This window comes from Elephantulus edwardii, unplaced genomic scaffold (assembly GCF_000299155.1).
Source record: "Elephantulus edwardii isolate Elephantulus edwardi_28Jun2011 unplaced genomic scaffold, EleEdw1.0 scaffold00092, whole genome shotgun sequence".
In the NCBI taxonomy this organism is placed as follows: domain Eukaryota; kingdom Metazoa; phylum Chordata; class Mammalia; order Macroscelidea; family Macroscelididae; genus Elephantulus; species Elephantulus edwardii.
Genome location: NW_006399842.1, coordinates 8,270,574 through 8,290,777, shown reverse-complemented (window position 1 = coordinate 8,290,777; position 20,204 = coordinate 8,270,574).

The window sequence follows — 20,204 nt, the reverse complement described above, 5'->3', positions numbered from 1 at the left end:
TGTCAGGAAGTGTAAGGATGGCACAGGATAGGACAAGGTTCAGATCTGTTGTTCATAAGGTCACTGTGAGTCCTACTTGACTGATGGCATCAAACAACAACAAGATATCTTTCATTACTGTCAGCAGTCCTTAAAATTAATATCATAATTTTTGTTTCATAAATCAGGAAAGTGAGGCTCTGAGAGGTGAAAGGGCCTGGCCAAGATAGCATTTCCAGGAAGCAGGAAATTAGAATCAAATTAATAGCCAGGTTTGCTTTTTCTGGCATGGGGTTCAGTGAGTACTTTCCCATGGCATCACCCTTTGAGATATTAATAGTCAGATGATGCAACCTCTGGGACAACATAGATGCTCAATTCAGCACTTAACAAGCCCTAACAAGCATGCTGGTTCCCCTCCAGTACGCATGAATTGTAGCACGTTCCAGTGGTTGAGCAGAAGTTGGTTTTACTGCATGGGCAGGCAAGGTAATTGTAAAGAGAAATGGGGAGAGGGGATCATTGACCATCGTCTCTAGATTTCTTTGAGAGTTTGCTGGGTGATGTGTGTCTTCTCACAAATTACATTAAGGTCTTTACCAAAGATAGAAGCGATGTCATGAGTAGCCATGTGTCACAAGACTCGAATCTTGGGGGAAAAGCCTGGTCTTATAACTGACTTTCTGTCAAGTTATGGACTCTTGGGCAATCTTATTAAGGTCTTGGATTTTTCATCTGTTAAGTGGAGGGATAGGGTTCAGTCATCTTAAATGTTATCTGGAATGATTGCTTGGGAAGAGAAAAACATTATTTTTGTTCTTGCTGAACTGTCTGTGAATAGTAATTCCAGGTCTGAATTACAGAACTGCCTTGACTCCCAGTCATGGGATCATGGTCAAGTACAAGCCTGTCTCCTCAAGTAAGATTATACAATAAATCAGTACCTATCAAACTTTTAACTAAAGCACCCTTAATAATAAAAACTGGTATTATCATATGCTAAATTCTCTGATCCAGATACTTAATGTACCCACACGGCAAGATTTAATATAATCTTCATTTTGCACTTAATAAAAGCAAGGCACAGAGAGGTTAAAAACTTTACTAAAAATCACCCAAAGAGTTAAATGGAAGAGTGGGGCTTTAGCAAGCACTGAGCTCCTAAGTGTGTGTTATCTCATCTGTCACTAAAGGGCTTTGTTATCCAAGACATGATTCTACTATGAAAGGCTAGGCTTTCGTCAATGGATAGCTTGGAGTTCAGGGTTCTGGACATAACTCTGTCTCCTAAAGGTGGGGTATAAAAGATTTCAATTCTCAGAACTTAGAGGACCACAAGCAAGTAGTCTTAGATTACTTCAGGGAGGCAGTCAGGGTCTGAATTTGTCACCACCACACTCCCACCTCTTAAAGGCAAATCCTCAATTACAGAGACTGTCTAGATACCCAGATCTGAGTTAGTTCATCCTTCCAAACTGAACTCACTGAGCAGAAAGGAAAGGTGGGAAAGATTTACATTCTTTGGAGAGGTAGTTTGATATAGTGGAATAAGCTCTATAGGCAAGAGGCAGAGAAATCCAATTCAAGAGTCATTTATAATTAAGATAATACTATCCAGGCTCTTGAGTTACAGGAAGGATATATAAGTAAACATTGTGATCAGAACCCAGAAAATACTTAATACACATTTGGTCAAATGGAGCCCAAGTCTCGAACAGTCAATGAAGAAGAGTAGCCACGTAATCCATGAGGAATTCAGTTACATACACCACGGTGCCGCTTATAAATTTGTACTTAACAGTTAGCAGGCGGCCACTCACTTGGCTGGTGTGTGGCTGTGGTTGCATCATTCACTAAATATATATATGAAAAAGTCTATCATCACACTCATTCCACGAATAACACAAAGGCCTTGATTTGTTCTTCCACGTGATAAGCATGTGTTAGGTCCAAAATTAACGCTTCTGTCTGGCTGGGGTATGTGTGTGTTTTTCCAAAAAGAAAAAAACTTCCAACTCTTATTCAGCCATAATCAGAATGTCTAATGCAGCAGGTTCCTTGCACAAGAAGAAGAGACTAAAACTGAAAGTCAGCTCTATTGTAGACTCTCCAAGACTATCTATTGACTGTTGAAGGACTTGTTGAAGTGGAAGGGAGTCAGTTCCATTTTTCTAAGAGTCTTTATACCGGTCACTTCATCCCTTGTTGGGATTATTCCTCAGGAAACAGTATCATGCTTGGAAAGGTGGTGGTCAGTGAATGAGACAAAGACCCTCAATGGGATGGCTTGACACAGTGGTCTCAAGTATGGCATATGACAAGGAAGGCTCAGGATAATGCAAGGTTCAGATCTATCGTTCATAGGTCTCTATGAGTTGTACTTGACTTGGTGGCACCTAACACCACCATCCTCATGTACGTGGAGAGGATGTACTGAGGGAGAAAGTAATATTAAGAGTAGCTTTGCTTTAAATATTAAAAGGTTTTAAGAGTGTTGTTATCATCAGCTCTCTTCCTGAGCGCATCAGACCTTGTACTTTTGCATATTGAATTTGTTTTCCTTTATTAACTATGCAAAGATATTAATTACAGTTCTTTAAAAAGCCATTAATATGAGCCTCTAATATGATACATGTTAGATTACTATACAAGTCATTCCTGCCCTAGCAGTTCTCCTTGGGAAGGTGGGAGATTCAGAGAGCTCGACATTCGAGTCAACAGAGATGGAAGACAAGTCACATCTATGCCTACACCACCATCTCTAAGATAGAGACAACATGTCTAATAGCCACCTTGCTTTGCATCTGCAAAATGAAAAATTATGTCCTGCTCACACTAAGGGCAAGCACAGTGCTTGACACCTGGAAAACACTCAGTACAGTCTTTTATTGAGTGAAAGCTGGGTATAGAGGACAGAGTTCAGGTTTTGTAGCCAGACTTGCTTACATTCAAATACCCAAGAGTAGTTCCATCTCTTACTAGCTGTGTGACCTTGGCAAGCTCCTCTGAGTTAGCATTTGTAACTAGAAACTGAACATAATAGAAGGGTTGCCATGTACACTCACAGATCACATACAGCCCCATTGGGGGGCGGGGGGACGGGGTGGCACCAGGCAGTATCAAAGCTACAAATTTTAAGAGTGAGGGTTAAAGCACCCTGCATATCAAGGGTATTTCAGAAAGGGCAGCTCCATCCCGATTTTGTTTGTGCACTCCTTCCTGGAAAGGCCAGTTCTATTCAGAAGCACTGAACCTCAGCCCCCAGCGAGGCAGGCCAAGCACATAACAGATGTTAAACAGCTATTCCCCGAGATGTCGGCCAAAAGGCCACAGAGTTAGAGACCCTTTATTTTCTTCTCCGAAGCACAATTAGTTTGTCACAGCTGACGGATGATGGATGGGTATGCATCAGTCCAAGTGACACCCTGGAATCCATCTGACCTTCTTTTTTATTATTCTAACCTCTTGCACGTGGCCAGCTCTTCCCCTCCATCTGCTGGCAATCACTCATCACCCCCTCTGTCTCTCTGCCTGCCTCCCAGCGCCCCCCACCACCCCCGTCCACCCCAAATCACTCACCATCACAGAAATATGGAGGATGTGCATCTGCTCCTCTACAATCTCCGAGGGCTCCTGGAGCGTGGGGGCTGTGGCCCGGGCCAGCTGCCCAGAGCTGCTCATGGAGACATGGAAGTACAAGGTACCGTTCTCCAGCCACTGCTGTCGCCAGTGCACCAGTGAGATATCCGCTGCCGTGCCAGACATCTCTGCAAAGAAAAGACCCAAGGTGCTGGTGAGCTGCAGGCCTGACCTTGGTATTTGGGGAAGAGAATGGGTCATGGGAGTTCGGAATGCATGTACTTTGACCCAAATATCATCCCTTTCATGAGCCAGGGATCAACATTTCCATTTGGAAAATGAGCCCTCAAGTAATGGAATTAGTAAGTGGCAGAACTAGGATTTGAACCTAGGCCTGTCTGGTGCCAGTATTAAAGCCCTTTTAAATAAAACCATGCCTAGAAAAGTAATTCATTCTCTTCAAACAGTCAAGTCAAACTAAGCCAACAGTGTGAAAGCAATGAACATTCTCCTTTGGTCAGGAAACAAAAAGGAAATGGGGGAGAAAACCTCAAGGGGAGTGGAAATTACTTAGAAGCTGAGATAGATGTATGTATCCAGGGCAGCACTTCAGAATCTCAGAGCTGGAAAGGCACAGGGGATCACTGAACCAGACCAAGGTGTCCCAGGGTTGCCTGCACAAGAAGGGAGCTCGGCAAAGGTTGTTCTGGGTCTACCTCAAAAACAATAACTGCTTCAGGCTGAAAAAGCTCCATTTCTATAATCCTTAGGAAGTTGTACTTCTAACTCAAATGCTGAACCTCTCTGGCAGTTCATATCCACCAGCAGCTCTTAGGGGGATGAGCAACCAACTCTTGTGTGGTTTATATCCTCTTGAAAGCCTGCTGGAGAGTCAGCTAAAAGCCAGTACCGACTCAATGGTTATGAGGGTTTTGAGTTTCCTAAGGTGTGCCTGATTCAGGCCATGGTCTTGGCAATTAATTGCTAAGTGTCAGAAAGGTGGACTAGGGATGATAGAAGGAGAACTGATACCTTTGAGCTATGGTGTTTCTTGGAAACAAGGATTCTGAAGCTTCATTTACATACTTTGGACATGTTCCAAGGAGGGAACAGTCCTTGGAGAGGGACGTTATGCTTGGAAGGGTGGAGAGTGAGTGCAAGAGAGGAAGGCCCTTGATGAGATGGATTGATTCAGTGACTGAGGTAATGGGGGTAAGTGTGTCAGAGACAGTGAGATTGGCACAGGCTAGAGCAGGATATAGGGCTGTTGTTGCTATGAGTTGAACGCAACTCAACAGCATCTAACAACAAAAACAACTGTACACTCAAATAAGAGAGTATAGTAAAGAGAATGTTGTAGCTTCAAAACATTTCCAGACCACTGACATAATCCAATATTATCCCGGGAATTTAGGAAATTTCTAATAAATTATTAGGCTGAATCTTCTAATTTTTACCCTTATGAAGTTTCCCCCTATGTAGGTACTTTTAAAAACAATCATCATTCCAATCATACCAATATTTTCACACGAACACAGTCTACTATTAGGTAAGAAGGCTGGTGGTATAGGACTGCTAACGTGTCATGTCCTTGGATCATAAACATCTTTGCACAGTGTCTTCCATAAGGGATCATGTCTCTGTCAAGGTTCTAGGAGGACATAAGCTGCTCAGTGCCTCTCAGAAATGAATGGAAAAGTGATGGGGGTTCTTGGTGAATTATTTAGACTACACTCAAGTTGGTATCTATAGGAGACAGAGCCAATTAATCACTAGGCAGGTAGCATTAGCAGTGAGTAAGACATAACTTTTCACCCCATTCCTAAGACACAGAGTTGACCTTAAGACAGTGTTCCCAGAGCCGCAAAATTGCTCACATCTCCCCCACCCCCTAAAGAGGGGTGATGGATAAGCTGAGTTACAAATGTTCCTCAGTCAATCCACTTTGCATGTGTGCGCACTGCAGTCCTATCACATGTGGTGACATTGAAGGAAAGCACTGAGGCTTTGGAGTGATGAGAAAGTATTTGCTCACCGAATTCTATTTAATTATTCTTCTACCGTCCATTCCCAATAGACTCTAACTCCTTTAGGTTTGTGATTGAAAGTCTTTACAGGAAGACTGTCTGGCATTTAATAAGTGCTAAAAAAAATTGAGCCATTACTATTTACTATCGTTATTATTTTTAATAAGGCCAGGAACTAACTTACCCTTTCAATGCTCTGAAAGAAACCCTGAGACACCCTGGACTGCTCACTTTCCCTCCCGCCCCTCACCAAATCCATCAGCAGCTCTTTCTAAATGGACCCCAAATGCACCCTTCTCGGTGCCTGCGCTGCAACCACTTGAGCAAAGACACCTTCCTTCCCACCCCAATTGCCTGCACACACCTCCTGACCTGGCCCTCTTTTTCCCCCTTGTCCCTTTAATCTGTTCTCCACCCAGAAGCCAGAGGGACTTTCTCAATGTGTAAGTGAGCTCGCACCCCATCCTTTCCCATGGCTTTACACCTCATTTCCAAGTAAAGACCAAGCGGTCGGGACAAAATGCATGATTGATCCAAGTGAAAACATTCCTGGATCTCTCTTACTGCACAAGTCATTGGGCAGGGCTGGAGATAATGAAAAAGTTCATCAGTTCTTAGAACACAACCCTCAAGCGTCCTGGGAACTCACTGGCATGCCCGCAGAGACGGAGCTGGCTAGGTGCCCAGGCAGAGAAACGAGGATCGCTTGAGTACTCCCCACCCCGCTTCAGGACTGGAGTAATCTGCTCCCTTGAATCTCCCCATCTCCCAACCCCAGCACCTGATGCCTTGGCAGCAGCTTCTCTGGCTGGCAGCCAAGTGGGCCAAGGCAGGGAGAAGACATTATGGCAAATGGACTTGCTTGGCACCTCACTGCTCCTATTCCTCCCTGTGCAGCAAGCCCAGAACCAGAGACTCAGGGAACTCAGGGTTGAGAGATGTCTCTGGAAATGGCTGTGTCTAATTCGGCAGCAGAGTCTAAGGGCTTGGTACACTGTTAACATGCTTATCTTCTTAGCGAAAGGTTAGGGGTTTCAGCTCACTCAGGCATGCTGGAAGTAAAAGGGGAGATCTATTTCCGGGAAGATCAAACCTCCAGAGTACATTTCTATTCTAACACACGTGGGATTGTTCTGAGTGGGAACTGACTCAAGAACAGCTGGTAGGTAAAGAAGCCTGGAGGTACAATATTTAAACCACTTGACTTGTACCCAAAATGGTACAATTTGGCAGTTTGGCCTCACCAGGCACTCATTTCATGGGAGAAGGATGGAGGGCAACCTTGGAATCCCTGGAGGGCAGTTCCACTTTGTCGTGTTAGGTTACAATGCGTTGGAATTAATACAATGGCCCTGGAGTCTTAGGGAGATGAATAGTATAAATACTTAACACCAGTTTACTTATTTTCTGCTTCCTAAACAGAGGGAAAAGATGTTATACATGTTCAGGTCTTTCATTCATAGGGTTGCTTTGAGTCATCTATGACTTGATGGCACTTAACAACAACAACAACAACAGACAGGGGAGTTCTGGTGGCCTAGTTGTAAGAAGCTTCACTGTTATTCCAAAAGCACATGGTTCAAATCCACTAGTTGTTCCATGGGAGAAGGATGAGCAATCTCCTCCCACGTGATTTACTGCCTCTATAAAACCCCTGGAAGAGTCAGCTAAAAGTAGGTTCCAACTGGATGGCAAACAACAACAAGAAGAGAGACTTCAGGGGGAAAGGAAGGCAGTTGGGTTCCCAAAACCAGCCACTGAGAACCGTACAGAGCACACACCTTCTTTGGCACACATAAAGGTACTGGTTTACGAATCCCTGGGTGATACGAATGTTTAATATTCTTGCCCGCTAACAAAATGGCGGAGGGTTCAAGTCCACTGAAAGTTTCCTCAGAAGGAATCTAGTTATCAAAAAATCAGTCAATGAAAATCTGTTGGAGCACAGTTCAACTCTGGAGCACAAGGGTCAATGGGTTTTAATTCAACAGCTCAAGGAGGGTGCAGGTGGCCCTGACTGGCTGGGCACTTGATATGCTAAGAGCTACAGAAGAAGCACCAGGAGAAAGTTCATGGCAGGCCATTTTCTAGGTGACACAGCCTGAGACATGTCAATGCAGAATAAGCTGAGGGGTGCTTGTGGAAATCTGTTTCTTTCCTCCTGGAGCTCTCCCCGTTTTATACTGGAAATGCTGCCATTAAAGATGCTCATTTCTCCTCTTTCCTCACCAGAAAGTAGAGAGTCATGTGGAGTTAATGACTTCCGGAAGTCAACAGTGGCTTATCCCACAGCTACACCCCTTAGATTACCTGGACACACAGGTTCTACCATGCCCGGAGCTCTTCCAGAGTCTCCTTTTCCTTGACTCTATTAGCCCACAAACCAAGACTATGTTGAGCCCTTTGTTTGCTACGGCGATGAGTGCACAGTCAGCAGACAGTACACGTTAAATGATAATAACAGTGTGTGAAACACAGTAAATATTGAATCACAGAAAATAACTCTGGGCTTACTCTATTACAAGGAAAGGGAACTGCTGCTGAGGGGTCGGGGGAATGGTGGAGGGCACACTAACCTCACTGAGAGAACTGACTGAGTGAAAGCAGGACACCTCCATCACCCATTCACTATGCCACTCCGTCACTCATTTGTTTGCTTGTCTATTCACTGGACACAAACCACTGAGGACCTACTTGAAACTACTGTGGAGTGAGATCAGACACTGGCTTGGGAGCTCACAGTACTTTGCTGTTGCTGTTAGGTGCTATGGAGTCGACTAAACCTCTAGCAATCCAATGAACCGCAGATCGGAACCTTGCCTTATCTCTGCCATTACATGAGCCCACTGCTACAGTCACTGTACTAGTTTATCTCACTGAGCGCTATGTTCTCTTGCTGACACTCTACCTTTCCCAACATGATGTTTTCTACCAAGTATTTGCCCCTCCCGATAATATATCCTAAATATATGTAATGAAGTTTCACCATCTTTGCCTTTAAGGAGCATTCTGCTTGCACTTCCTTCCAACACAAGTTTGTTTGTCTTTTTAGCAGTCTATGAAATAATCAATACTCTTCGCTAACACCACAATTATTAAAGAGCATTAATTATTTTGTTATTCTTATTCATTGTCCAGTGCTCAGATGCATACGAAGCAGTATAAAATATCACGGCTTAGATCAGGCACACCTCAGTCTTTAAATTAATATCCTTGCTCTTTATTACTTTGGAGATACTTTAGCAACAATAACTGTCTCCTCATTTCCTTTGCTCATACATACACACACCTCCATTCATCTTGGCCTGTTGCACTGTGCATTATCTGACCCATTTTCTGCAATGACTCCCTGTTTATAGGCTTCAAATCCACAGGATTTAGAACTTCTAACTACTGTTCTTCAGAAATCACAGACACTTTGTTGTTTCAGAGCAAAAGAACTTCCTGACCAGTTAAGGGTTTTTGTTTGTTTTATTTTTGAGGCTTTCATTGGCACACACAGAGTTTGCCGTTTTCTTGATGTTTCCATCTTACCAAAGTGCATCTGCTCAGAGAAGCCTGGCCTAGCCACTTCAGGTAAAGTACCCCTCTCAAGAAACATGTTCACTCTTCAATATATCCCTTTCACAAAAATACTGTATAGCACTTAACGCTATCAGAAATTCATCTTTAGGTATGTCTTTGGACATACATTTATTGGCTGTCATTTCAGGAGATTTGGGACCTTGTAGGCCTTATTTCACGCCATATTTCAAGTCCTTAGAAAAGGGTTTTACACATAGTAAGTGCTCAATAAATAATTATGGAATTGTTCACTCTGGGGATACACACACACACACACACACACACACACACAGATGTTACAGGCAATAAAGGACACAGTGTGAAAAGTGCTAATCAACACTAGAGAATTAAAGAAAAGATTACCCCCAACTAGAAGTGCGAGAGACTTTATCTTGCATGGATTTCCCAGAGCTGTGTAACAAAGTATGGCAAATTATCCTTGTTGTTATTAGGTGCCTCAAGTCTCCTCCAACTCCTACCGACCATGCATATAATAGAACAAAGACGGCTCATCCTCACCACACTGCTGTGTTCAGCCCACTGCCACTGCCATGGTCTATCCATGCCACTGAAAGTCTCCTCCTTTTTGCTGATAAAGTATTGTAAAATACTCCTCACTATTCCTTGGAGAGAGACATCACATCTGGAAAGATAGAGGGTCAGTGAAAGAGAGGTAGGCCCTCAATGAGATGGACTGACACAGTGACTGCGGCAGTGGACTGAAGTGTAAACAGAGATGGTGAGGCCGGCACAGGATAGGACAGGGGTCACAGCTGGTGTTCACGGTAAGTTGCACTTGACTCAACAGCACCTAACAACAATAACTTTACCAAGTAGTATGTCTTTTATCCAGGGACTGGCTGTTCCTAAAAATAATCTGTATAGCTGCGACCACTCTCATCTCACAGAATCATACTCATAATTACATAGTTTATTAGGGAAATTAACAGGTGACAAGTCGGGTTGACATGACAGCCAGGTACAATTCATCTGTCCGGAGACCTTCCCAGGCATGCTTACAGACTCTTTTATCCTTCCTCCCTGAGGCCACTGTCCCAAAGCTCTCTTAGTCTTTCTACCTGAGACCTGTCCCCTCCCTTCCCTGAGACCCCAGCATGTTTGAGTAAAGGCCCCTGGCTCTGGGTGAGGCCGCAGCCCCAAGTCTGCTCTGTGTAACGTCAATCACTGGTTCTCTGTGGAAGCTGCGGCCGCTCTTGTGTACGTCCTGGTCTAAATGGCACAGGAATCCCTGGTCATGAAAGAGCCACTGCATTCTCTACTCTTACTGAGATCCTCCTCTTTCTAAACCTGCTCGAGTTAAACTTGTTGGGATGGGAAACATGGACCGATTCTATAAGGATTTGTTTGGATAGAGTAGTGGAGCAGTATGGCAGGTTTTAGAATTACAAGTAGGTGCAGGAGCATAGAGACCATGTCTCCCTTTATGAAAACTGGTTCTGTATTGTGGACAATGCTAATGGGGACTGCCCTCCTTACTGAAGTTACCAGAGGGCAGATGTGACTGTCCCAATGCTGCCAACACTCTTTTCATACAAGGCCATAAGCAGCATTCTGGCTGCACTTCTTCTAACACAAATTTGTTTGTTGTCCTGAATATTGCATATTTAATATTCTTTTTTATTTTTTTATATTTAATATTCTTTAAGGACACCTTGATTCCCTGTTTATTCATTGTACAACTTTAATATGAATATGAGGTAAGAGAAAATAGCAGTGCTTGGGTCAGGTGCACCCTAGTTCTCAAGGGGACATCCTTACTTTCTAGCATTCTAAAGAGGTCTTTTGCAGCCAATTTGTCCAATGACACTCACTGTTCAATTTCTGGATAAAATAAGTAGATTATCATAACAGAAATGCATTATCTCATAGTTCTGAAGAGCACAAGACCAAATCGAGATGTTAACAAAATCATTCTGTCTCTGAAGACTCTAGGGGGAGTTCCTTCTTTGTCTCTTCAGAGCTTTGGGGGGTTGCTGGATATCCTTGCTATTCTTTAGTTTGTAGAAACATTGCTTCATCTGCCTTCGTTTCCCATTTCCATCTTCTCTATGCATCTTCTTTTTATAAAGATAATCAGGCATATTAGAGTAGGACTCACTCCTCTGGACTCACGCTTCTGGTATGAACTTATGTTAACAGATAACATCATAAAAGACCATATTTCTATGCACTATCACATTCACAAGCATCTGAAATTGGAATATCATTTAACATTTTGGGGAAGAGTACACTTTTGAAGTGTTAAAGAGAGAATGAATGCCACTTTGGAGACGAAGGTAGGCCTAACTCCAGAACTCTGGTGGCCTAGCAGTAAGTAGCTGCACTGCCAACTTAAAGGCATGCAGTTTGAAACCGCCAGCTACTCTGTAGGAGAAAGATGGGCCATCTCCTCTGATGGGATTTATTACCTCTTAAAACTCACTGGAGGGTCAGCGATGGGTTGATTCCAATTTGACAGCACAGAACAACAACAACTCCAGCATAGGTATTTTCCAAGCACCTTATATGCATGTGAGGACTGGATAATGATAAAAACGAGAAGAACTGATACCTTGGAATTGTGGTGCTGGTACAGAATACTGAATATATATGGTGGTGGTGATGGCGGTGTGGCTCCACGTATGAACTGACTCATAGCTGACCCTGCAGAGGGTTTTCAGAGACAGTCAGTTGCACAGCAGGAGACTGACCATCCTTCTCCCGCTAAGCAGTGATGGATTTAAACCATGTGCTTTTGGGATTGCAGTGCTGTTTTGGTTTTTGTGGGTTTTTTTGGTTGGGTTTTTTGTTTGTTGTTTGGTTTTTGCTAAAAGAACAAGTACATTTGTCTTGGAGGAAGGGTACCCAGAAAACTCGGTGAAGGTCAGTAAGACTTTGCCTTATATACTTTAGACATCTTCTCATATGGGGGTCAGTCACTGGAGAAAGACACCCTCCTCAACAAGACAGACTGACACAACGTCCCCCAAAACAGAGTCAAGCACAATAGCGATCGTGAGGGTGTGGGGAAGGCAAGTGGTGTTCATTCTGTGATACACAGCTTCTCTGTGAAGTGGAATCAAACCGACAGCACCTAACAACAAAGAAAACAATTCAAAGAGCAGAATCAAACCCACGGTGGAAAGAATGAATTGTTTTTTAAAAAGTGATGGCACGAACATTACAGAGGATAGGCGTGTGTTTCTCCCATTGTAGAGAAACGAGGTATAGGCTTGTCACGGGAAAGAGGATCTCAGGGTGGTGAAGCTTCTTGTGCAAATAAGAATCTATCAGAACGTCAACTCTGCTATGTGTACAGGTGCACAGGGAAGGGTGCTGAATGCCTGGTGGTAAAGTGTATTAATGTATTCTGCCGGCAGTAAGGGAAGTGGCAAAGTACACTCGACCAGAGAGCTAGTCTGTGTCCATTAAAAACAGGTCAAAGAAACAGTAGCATGACCAAGGCCAAGTCTTGAAATTCCCCGCTGATTGATTTTCCAATTGCATTTTCCCTTTTCTCTCCCCCTCGTCCTTCCATATAAACATTTCATTGAAGTCTTCAAGTCATATTACAATCAAACTTAAAGCAAAAGTGGGACTAAACGCATTTGGTCGGGAACCAAGATGATTCCCATAAAGGCAGATTATGCTGACATGATGAATATAAAATGAAACAGCAGATATTAAAGTGGGAGAATTGGTGCGCCATGCCTCCCGGCGGTAGGCTGACTCCAGCCTGTTTCCCTCCCACTCCGAACGGTTTGGCTTTATATTGGAATCATAAAGAAACACAGGGGTTGCCTTTTCACCTTCCACTGTTCTTTCCTCCCATGGGCTGCAACTCGTGAAATATTCAACAGGCTCAAATCCCCTTAACCACCCTGCTAACGCCAAGTGAGAGGATCAGCCCTCATCAGTGATTCTAGGTAGACCTTATCCTGCCTCAGCGGCCACTGACTCACTTCAGCCTCTCTGGAAAGGAAATAAGAAAGCCCCAAAGGCGTGTTGTGCTTTTAATTGGCTTGTTCTTCCTAATCTATGGCACTCATTGTATTCTTTATTTAATTCCTGAAGGTCATTATGAAAATAAGCAGCTCTCTGATCACCAGCCATCTTGGTAACATCTCCCATGGGGCTAACTAACCCACCTCTTGATTCCACCACGCCAGCTGACCCTCCAGCACGTTATGTGCACAAGGCCCGAGCGTGAGCCTGGGACGAGCTTACAGATGGTCTTGGCCTCGTGGGGACAAAGCCGACATTATGTGGGACGAGTTCACTGCCTGGGCAGAAAGTCGCAAAAGGTACATTGACTTCAAGCTCTCTGCTGGACGTTTCAGCATTTGGAGGCAGTCGGCTCCAGGAAGCAATCTGCTCCAGCCTCAAGCTGTCCTGAGGGGGGCTCTGAGAGATATTCCAAATGTGTCCCTCATTTTCCTCTCTACTATGATTGCCTTAAGCAAACCACTGTTCTCTCCTTTATAAAAGTAATACAAATGACTCCCTCTCACAAGTCCTCTTGGGAAAGAGTCATTGAGAAGTCTTTAATGACAGGACCATATACAAAGATATGGGCAGGGTGAAGGCAAACCACAGAGGGATGATGAAACATCCTAGGACTAAGCCACGTGTGCTGCAATCCCAAAGGCACGGGGTTCGAATCCGACAGCTGCTCCACAGGAAAAAGAATGGTAATCTCCTTCTATGTGATTAACTGCCTCTGAAAACTTGCTGGAAGGTGAGGTACAAGTCAGTTCTGATTCAACAGCTCACAACAGCCACAGCGACAACAACACAATAACCCTATGAACAAAAGACCTGAACCTTGTCCTGTCTATCCTATGCCATGCTCACATCTCTGAGACATGTGAACACTTAGCTGCAATCACTGCGTCAGTCAAACTCTCTGGGGGTCTTTCTCTCTTTTGCTGATCATCTGCAGGCAGAGGGAAAGGCGTGTCTGGCAGGAGACGCGGCCTTCAGTAGGTTATCCCGTCACTGCTAATGAGTGACCCAGCATGTCAGGTCTCAGGAGAATAAATGCCCCAACCTCATCCTCTGCTTATCCCTTGATCACTTAGACTGGCCAGCCCCAACCCAACATCTATGGCTGCCCAAGTGAAACAAATGATACAGGTCAGCCTTTCAAGGTAGACAACAGGGTGGGAAATGGTGGAGAACGGATCTGCAGGCCTGATAGAGACTGTTCAGCAGGAATCCACACCTCCAACCTTCAAGTCTACCAACTATTTATCAAATAGCTACCAACATTACATTTTAATATGTAAATTTACCTGAATAATTAGGTAAGACAATAAGATGAACAATAACACTGGGAGGCACTCCTTGAAATAACTCTATAACCAGGGAAAGTCAAAAGAACAGCTTTTACCCAAAGCTAAATCCTTAATGGCAGTAAAGGGGAGGACAGAATATCAATGGGACTGAGAATTATGAGTATTATAGCTAATGTTATAAAACAAAATGTGCATGAATGGTTGAATGAAAAACCACCGTACTTTGTAAATTTTGACTCAGATTACAATAATAAGTAGTTGACCTGTTTCTACAACTGCTATTTCTCACTGGACTCTAGTGCCTGGGTATATCAAAGCTATTTGCATAGTGTAATCCACCAGCTATTCTGAGTGAGAAAGATGGGGAATCTTCTCTCACAGGATTTACTATATCTGAAAACTCACTGGAGGATAAACTATGAACTGGTCCCTACTCAAGGGTACTAAAAAACCACCACCTCTGACTCAATGGTAAAACAAAGAGTAGGAGCAATGTGTATGTGTGAGGAGTTGAAGTGAGATTTTCCTACATGAGAATTCACACAGGCATCTTCAGAGGCTAGAAGGAACAACTCAGGGTCTCTATGCCAGCTTGATTTCCATAAAGTAACTCCATAGAATCTTCCCTAACATCTGAACCAAGGCTAGGCACTTGGGAGGATGTAAGTGAAAAGAAAAATAGTGCTTTTACTTTATGGAATTTTCTAGCAATGAGAGGGAGAGAAAAAGGAAGAGGAAGAGGGAGAGGGAGACAGACAGAAAATAGACAGCATTATTATTCTGTTTAGATATAAGTATGTGTATATATATAGCTAGCAAGACACATATTGGAATATCAAAAACATTATTCTTTAAGTTGTGTGAGTGGAGATTATTTTAATCATGTTCTGATTCCATTTTCTCTGAATTTTATACACTGAGTATCTGCTACCTCTGTAACAGATGCAAATACTTGCTCACTTTAAAGATTCATCTATTCAACTAACCTTTCCTGAGACCTAATACTGAAAGACTCTGGCCTCATGAGCTCAATACAGGGTGTGAGTAAAGGCATGGCTAAAAATCAAAGTAGGCAGCTTGGAGGAAAGGCAGTGCCTTCTAACTGATGGACAAAGTCATCATAGGGGAATTTTTAATGACAGGTAATGTTTCGGTGAGAAGGGTCATGTGGACAGAAGCCACTTGAGACACAGAGATGGCACATGCAAAGGCGACAAGGAAGGAGGTTTGCACACGTGCAAAGGGGTGCCCAAAGAGGACTGGAAGCAGCAAGCACAGTGAGTCTTTCTTACAGAATTAAATAGGTAGACAGAACAACAAATATGAAGAGAGAAAAGTAAAAAGGTGATTACTATCCCTAAGCTGTTAACTATCTTCTAGCAAAATAATAGTATAAGGTTTTGAGTATTGAGGCTTTTGCACACAATCAGAACAAGTCCTACTTTAGAGACTTAAGAAGCCCGTCTTATGCTGTAAATTAAAATTACAGTTATCCTTCTATTTTTACAATAATGGTTTTAGGCAGCATTTGTCCTTATGAGACTGAGTGGGTTCACTCAGCATAATGCTCTCCAGTCTCTCCCAAGTTATATAGTACTTTTCAAAACCATTGCTTCTATGTGCTCCACAGTATTTTACTGTGCGACTATACCACAATTTCTCAATCCATTCAGTTGTGGTTGGACATCTGGGCTGTTTCCATTTTCTTGCAATGGTGAATAATGCTGCTGTGAATATTGATGTACAAATCTCCATTGGTGTTTCAGTTCTAATTTCCGTGGGATATATTCCTAGCTGAGTCATACAGAGTTTCTATGCTCAATATTTTGGGGAAATGCCAAACCGCCTTCCAAAGTGGTTGTACCATTTTATAATCCCATTAACAGTGTATGAGAGTTCCCACTTCTTTACAACCTCTCCAAAACTTATTGCTTGCTGCCATGCTAACCTTTGCCTTTGCTACTGAGGTGAGATGGTATCTCATTGTGGTTTTGATTTGCATCTCTCTTATTGCCAGTGATTTTTTTTTTCTGAGTAGAGTGTACATTACTGATGGCATATGACAAGATGGGCTCTCTAATCCCCTCCCCTTTCTCAGGGGAACGGAATGGAAACTGTGTCAAGGATGTGAGATTCACAGTGTAAGAGGGGACTGAGTTGGGGCAATTCTCCAGCAGCCGAGGATTTCTCTCTCTCTCTCTTCTAGTGCTATTTTGCTGGGGCTGGTGGTCCAAGGAACTCTTTTTCTTTGGAGGCCATGGGAACTATCAAGTCGACCAACAAGTTGCTGCAGTATTGTCACATCAGGAAATAAGCTTGACAAAAGTAGTCATTCAGGGCAACGCCAGTCCCAGCATCAAAGGTGGAAGAACTGTGTCACTTTAAAGTCACAAGAGACGCTCCTGACTCACCCCTGTTTGCTCTCCCCCGAGAAATAAGTCGGTCAGGAAGCTGCACCACAGCCATGGCTTTTAAGGACAACAGAAAGACGCCTGTGGAACCAGAGATGGCCATTCACAGAGTAGGATTACCCTAACCAGACATAACGTAAAATCCCTGGAGAAAGTGTGTGTGCCAACTTGATCGGAGGTGGAATGGAGAAGAACCTGAAGGTGAAGGGACCGGTTAGGTTAGCCTACCAAGACTCTGAGAATTGCTCCAAGGAAGACTGGTTGTGGGGAAGGTTCCAAGATCTGAGATCATTTCCAAATAAGGATCCACAAGCAACTCATTGACTTGCACAGCCCTTCTGAAATTGTCAAACAGATCACCTCTATCAGCATTAAGCCTGGAGCAGAGGTTGAAGTCACCACTGCAGATGCCTAAATCAACTATTTTAATAAATTTACTATCTGTTGGTTAAAAAAAAAAGTCACAAGAGACAACCTGGTCTTCAGTGTATCCCAAGGTGCCCTTGAGGGATCCTTCTGATGTCTTCTTTACTGTTTTCTTGATGTCATCATATTTGGCAGCTTTCTCCGGGTGGCAGGTCAGATCTACAACTGGCATGTCTGGGGTCAGGACATGGAAAGCCATGTCAGTAATTTTCCCATTCAGCACAGGGAAGACCGTACCCATGGACTTGGGAGCACCAGGAGATGCAGGGATGATGTTCTGGGCAGCTCCACAGCCATCATACTTTCCAGAAGGTCCATCCACAGTCTTCTGGGTGGAAATGTCATGGGCTATGATCATAAGTCCCTCTAGAATGCCAAAATTGTCATGGAGTCATGGATTATGATGGCCAGGGGGCCAAGCAATTGGTGATGCAGGAGGCATTGCTGACAATCTTGAGAGAGTTGCCATACTTCTCATGGTTCACGTCCATCAAAAGCATGGGGCCATCGGCAGAAGAAGCAGAGATAAATACCCATTTGGCACCACTTTTCAAGTGATCCCCAGCCTTCTCCAAGGTTGTGAAGACACCAGTGGACTACACAACATACTCAGCACCAGCATCACCCCACTTGCTGCTGGCGGGATCTCATTCCTGGAGCACAGTTGATGGCTTTTCCATTGATGGCCAGCTTTCCATTCTCAACCTTGACAGTGCCACTGAAATTGCCTTGGGTGGAATCACAGTGGAACATACAGACCATGTAGTTGAGGTCAATGACGGGGTCATTGATGGCAACAACACCCACTTTCCCAGAGTTAAAAACAGCCCCGGCGAACCGGTGTTCAATGTGGCTAAATCCGTTTACTCAGACCTTCACCATTGTGTCTCAGGGATGTAGCTGAGGCTGCACAAGAAGAGAGGGCAATCTGCCTACTGACGAAGAGCTGAGACTCTTTACTGCCAGTGATGTGGAGCATTTCTTCATGTGTCTTTTGGACATCCAAGTATCTTACTTTATGAAAAGGCACTCCGTAGGGTTCCCCCCCCCCCCCATTTCATAAGTGGATTATCAGGTTTTTTTCTTCTGGACACCTTGTAGTATTCTGTAAACTTTTGTTATGAGACAAAAATAGAAAGATAACTAGTAGAACATGTATGTGCACCCAAGGGGGGAAGATATTGGTGCAGAGAGGTGAGGGGCAAATAACAGGGTTACAAAATTTGGTGGGTAGAGGGAGGGAGGAACGGAAATGGGAAAGATCTGGTGGGGACCTGAAAAGACAGGGTAATGATGGGTATAGTCTAACAGTGGTTAATTTTAAAAAGCATAATGCATGGGAATTATTGTATGAAACACAATGTGAATGAAGAATAGTGTGGTGTTCAATGTATATGTACTTTGTAAGCAAACCAATATAAAATAAAAATTTTTAAAACTTAAAAGTAAAAGATGGATGGATGGATGGATGGATGGATACAGAGGGAGAGAAGGTGGGAGGTGAACCGAAAGGCAGATAAACAGCTAGATGAACAAATGGATACTATCTTTCTGAGCTAATCAACAATCAGACAACCTGAATCAGTGTAAAGAACATCAAATTTAGGATTCATAAACTTAAAGTTAGGTGATTCTGTACCAACTGACTAGTTTATCAGAGGACAAGTCATAGAGCTTACTTAATTTTTCCCTTTATTTGTAAAATGGGGGGCAGGGGGTCACAATTTGTCCTGTTTATATCATATAAAATGCTGACTTCAGAAAAATCAAGGCCATAGAAAGCCTGATGATCTGCAAAGTACTACAGTTAGTTTTAAAAGTAAGCATAGTCGTCACCCTCATCACTCAACATATTTACTATCTAAAATTTGCAAGGCACAAGTATGGGTCCTGAAGGCTAAGTTGGAGGGAAAGAAAAATATAGTTGCTGCCCTATGAAACTTTCTGGTCTAGTCTGAATTTTTTACTGAGCACCAAGAGCAGCACTTGGCCTTGTTTCTCATACTTCCTTCATTCATCCGTCTGTCCATTTATTCATTCCAAACAGAAGACTAGGTCTCCAGTTCACTGGCATATCCCTGGTGTTTGGCATACAGCAAGGGCTCAATAAAGATTCTTTAAATAAATGCATCACTCAAAGGATAATCCCTGGGTTCCTTTCTCAAGAAAATCAGAATAAGCACAACCAGTAAAGGTGATACCCATGCGGTGTTGACCACAAAGGCAATACACTGGGTGCTGTGGGAATATATGTGAGAGGAAGTGAAGTGTCCTTGAGGGTTTAGATAAAGCAAGAAGGCAGAGTCTATAATCTTTCCATTTCATAATTCTGTAAACTATTAGGGCAGAAATACCTTTAGGATAATATCACTGTTGTGTTGGGCACAGAAATTCTTTTGGGGAAGGAGAAGGTGGTAGAATGGAGGGGCTGTGACCCAGCCAAGAACCAGACAGCAGTAAAAGTGACAGTAGTGCAGAGCACCCTCCCACCTTTCCCAGCTGTCAGCACTTATCTCTGCCTCTGCCTCCAAGCCTCCCATTTCCACCCTCCTTTGGGGATTGCATCTTTTAAACAGAACTGTTTTCCCCAACCTACTTGATAGAGATAAATAACAGTCATACCCAGTTAAATAAGGGAGGGGAAGAGAAGAATTAAGAGATATTGGCAAGGGAGAAAAGCATATCTTTCCAGATTAGATTTGGAAATAGATGGAGGGCTTATGGAATTGATTCTCATTCCTCTTAGTTATTCTCTCCTGAAGCACTTTCCTCCCTCCTTGCTCCCTGCTATTTCACTTTGCTGTACCCACTTGGTTCATCTGTGTGCTTGCTGCTTTAGCTTTGTTTTGTCTTGTTTGTTTCAGTCCATGCCCACAATCAATGAGCTTCCACCATGGCACCAACACCCTCTAACTCCATCT